Here is a 4,885-nt window from a genome sequence, read left to right on the forward strand (position 1 = left end):
ATGAACTTCGTTCGTTCGTTTGGTTTTTGTCCGTTCGTTTGTTCCTTTCTTAATAAATTTGTTCACTCACTCTTTCGTTCATTCATTCATTCATTTATTCATTCGTTCGTTCATTAGATCTCCATCAGTTGTGATGGCGGCCTTAGCAGGTAGATTGGATGAACACTTGAACGCCGCCCACGCGAATTATAATATCGGTCTATTATTTTTTCATTCATTCATTCGTTCATTCATTCGTTCATTCATTCGTTCATTCATTCAATTGTTGATTCATTCTTCGTTCATTTATTCATTCATTCATTCGTTCGTTCGTTCGTTCATTCATTCAATTGCTCATTCATTCTTCGTTCATTCATTAATTCATTCGTTCATTCATTCGTTTATTAAATTCTTTTCGTTTATTAATATATCCAATCATTCATTCGATCATTCATTCATCCGAACAGTGTACAATTAATTTAAGGATCTGCGAAACATTCATTCGTCCAATCAGACATTTCGAGAACACATCCAACCAATCAACTAACCAACCAATCAACCAACCAAACAACCAGCTAACCAACCAACAAACTAATCAACCAGATCAATCAACAAGATATTTGTGGCCTCTAACAAATCAACTAATCGTTTGACAAATCGATCGATCGATCGATCAACCAACAACCAACCAATGATCAATGAAACCAATCAATCAACTAACCAATCAATCAACCAACCAATCAACCAATCAATCAACTAATCAATCAATCAAACAACCAATCAATCAATTAACCAATCAAACATCCAACCAATCAGATCAATCGACAAGATGTTTGTGTCTTCTGTGCAAAATGTTTCCCCATAGTAACAGATTACTGCATAGCAAGCAGTCGGCTAAGAAGGTTGTGACGGGCCTGATCCTTGCCGGAGTTGTTTTTAAAGTTGCATGCTGGCTCTGGAAAAGTTGATTGATTGATTGATTGATTGATTGATTGATTGATTGATTGATTGATTGATTGATTGATTGATTGATTGATGAATGGATGAATTCAAAAATTACAATAAACATTCAAATATTTATCGTCTTTCAAGCGCTTTTTACTAAACATTTTCTCTTTAAAATCAAATTTATTTCAAAAAAAAAATGTTTCACAAATAAAAAATTTATATCCACACGCGCACACACACACACACACACACAAACACAGACGCACACACTCACATGCATAAAAATACACATATCAATTTTTCTTTCAACAAAACTTTTTACGGTATTTTTTAATTTGTTAATATTTGAAAAAAAACGAACCAAAAATCAAAGATTATGAATAAATAAAAACGGAAATAGAACAAAAAAAACAAAGATAACAAATATCGAATCGATTAAATTTAATATGGTCGATATATATGAGGCCCGAACACGATCCAAGAAAAAATTTATAAATAAAACAATTAAATAAAAAATATTATTTAGTGAGTGAATGAATGAATGAATGAATGAATGAATGAATGAATGAATGAATGAATGAATAGATGGATGGATAGATGAATGGATGGATGGATGAATAAATGGATGAATAAATGAATGAACGAACGGACGAATGAAAGAAAGGAAGATAAATGAATGAATAAAAGAATGAATAAATATACATACAAACACCCTTTAAAATAGTCATGGTGATTTTTCAAAAGTAAACAAACAAATAAACAAATATACAAATAAACAATATATATATATATATATATTAATTTATTAATTTATTCATTTATTTAAACTAAAAAACAAAATGGTCCCAACCAAATTTAAAATATACAATAACATGATTGAGAAAATCGCATTCATATGTATCTCCCTTTCTCTCTAACACACACAGACAGACAGACAGACCTCATTCTCTCTCTCTCACACACACAGACAGACATACACACAAACACACACACACGCGAACGCACGCACACACACGTGAATAATTAAAAATATTATTTTCCGAGAAGAAAATTTTCATATCGGTGTTAAATTGTTACGAACAATAACATCTCGCTATGAACAAATAAAGATTGGATTGAGATGGATGAATGGATAAATGAATGAATGAATGAATGAATGAATGAATGAATGAATGAATAAATGAATGAATGAACGAATGAATGAACGAACGAACGAACGAACGAATGAATGAATATTATACAAATCTTACCCAACTACCCATCATCATATTAGAAGTATAATCATAAAGTTCAGATCATAAAAAAATGTTTATGAAAATAAACAATTGAAATTAAATAAATTTTAATTCAGTGAAAAAAAACTTAAATAAATAAATGAAAGAATGAATGAACGAATGAATGAATGAATGAACAAATGAATGAATGAATGAACAAATGAATGAACAAATGAATGAATAAATATAAATAAATTGTTAAAATAAAAACAAAATGAACACAGCGTTGTGGTTCTGTAAGATATGCAGCTACGATTACAAGCCACCGATGATTTGTTGAGAGATAATATCAAGAGATTGATCGATAAAAAGAAAGAGGAGGGAGAGAGAGAGAGAGGGACAGAGAGAGAGAGAGAGAGAGATTGAAAGATAGGGAGAGGAGAGAAAGACAAAAAGAGGGAGAGAGATAGAGAAAGAGAGAGAGCTAGAAAGAGAAAGACAGAAACAGAAACAGAGAAAAAGGGAAAGAGGAGAGAGAGAAAGAGAGAGAGATTGACTGATAAAAAGAAAGAGGAAAGAGAGAGAGAGAAAGGAACAGAGAGAGAGATTGAAAGATGGAGAGAAAGAGGAAGGAAAAAGAGAGAGAGACAGAAACAGAGAGAGACAGAAACAGAGAAAGAGGAGAGAGAGAGAGAAAGAAGTAAAATAAATAAGTAAATATCAAAAATGAGAATAAGTTCAAGGTCAAAGGGAAATAACATAAAAAAAAACAACGCGTTCATTTATTAATACATTGTTAAGTAAAATGTTTATAACGTTGTATTTGTATCCATGTACATTGTATGTCTGTGTGCCTGCATGTGTGTGTGTATACTTGTGTGTATGTCTATGTACGTAAATATACGCGTTGAAGTATGGTTTTTTTTCATGTAGAAAGTAAAGACGTTAACCTTTATAATCAGCAAACTTATGTGTGTTATATGTGAACGCGAGAGAGAAAGAGAGAGAGAAAAGAAAGAAAGAGAGAGAGAGAGAGAAGGGGAGAGAGAGAGAAAGAAGATCACGTATACAAGCGTGTGTGTGTGTGTGTATGTGTGTCTGTGTGTGTGTGTCTGTGTGTGTGTGTGTGTGTGTGTGTGTGTGTGGTGTGTGTGTGTGTGTGTGTGGAGTGTGTGTGTCTGTGTGTGTGTGTGTGTGTATGCAAGGTTAAATTTAGTACAAGCATAACAGCAGAAGAGGCAGAAGTGCATAACAACAGAACCCCACTCCTTTGGGAGATGAAGTGAACAAATAAATACAACATCTGCAACAACATCTGCAACAACATCTGCAACAACATCTGCAACAACATCTGCAACAACATCTGCAACAACAACTGCAACTGCAACAACCACTGCAACAGCAACTGCAACAACACCTGCAACAATAATAACCACAAAAATAATAATAACAATAATAATAATAACATCGCAAGGACACTGCTCCCGATAAGGCTTGTTGTAATGAAAAAGAAAATTAACAATAAATAATAAAAACAAGATCTATATATGTCAGATTGTATATACATTATATACAGAGATAACAACAACAACACACGTTTAGACGACATTTTCCCCGAGATCGGGGGTTGCCGTTTGGCTACCTATGATGAAACCGAAATACCCCTCGACGCCATCCACATCTGTCACTCGCCTCAGTATCACGCAACCCCGCTTTCACCCTGTCCTTCTCCACCTGCTCTCTCCATCCCAATCGCGGACGACCCCTTCCTACCACTCCTTCAACCTCGAACTCCAACGCTCGCCTAATCCCGACCCTTTCATCCCTTCTCAACACATGTCCATACCATCGCAATCTCGATCTCATTATCAATGTCACAATGCCTCATTCAGTCCCATCATTGACATCAGCTCTGTACTACTCCTCCTATCCTTCACTTTAACCCCACACATCATCCTCACCATAACTCTTTCAGCCCTCTGCAGTACACTTTCCTCCTCTCTCCTCAACACCCAAGTTTCACCACCATATACCATCGCTGCTCTCACACATGCTTTATATACCCTCCCTTTCATCTTCACTGACCATTTCTTTCCACACAATACCCCACCCAGTTCCCTAAATTTCATCCATCCTACACGAACTCTAGCCGTAACTGCGCTCAAACATCCTCCATCCGCGTTCAGCTTACCCCCTAAGTAAACAAAGCTTTCAATACCACCACTCAACCCCGTCCTTGCGTCCGTCCTATTAATCACACCATGAACACATTTCTTACATTTGAACGTGCCTTCCACCTTTTTCAGTGCTCCCCTCACACCACTACATCTCTTATGCACCCATTTCTGACATTCTATACAGAGATATACATATATAGAGATATACATAGATATATAGAGAGATACATAAATATAAAGATATATATACGTGTGTGTGTGTGTGCGTGTATGTGTATGTGTGCGGGCGAGCATTCATATAAAACAATTTGTCCCGTAAATAGTCATAAACTATGATGATGGTGGTGGGTTGAAGGAAGAGGAGATAAAAATATGTTTATATATGTACTCTGTATGTATGCAATTGTATGTAATAGGTGTATGTTTGTATGAGTGTATGTGATTGTGTGTGTCTGTGTATGTGATTGTGTGTGTGTGTGTGTGTGTGTGTGTGTGTGTGTGTGTGTGTGTGTGTGTGTGTGTGTGTGTGTGTGTGTCTGTATGTTTGTATTAAATATTAAATATCTA

The sequence above is a fragment of the Helobdella robusta genome (genome assembly GCF_000326865.2).
Source record: "Helobdella robusta unplaced genomic scaffold HELROscaffold_56, whole genome shotgun sequence".
Classification (NCBI taxonomy): Eukaryota; Metazoa; Annelida; class Clitellata; order Rhynchobdellida; family Glossiphoniidae; genus Helobdella; species Helobdella robusta.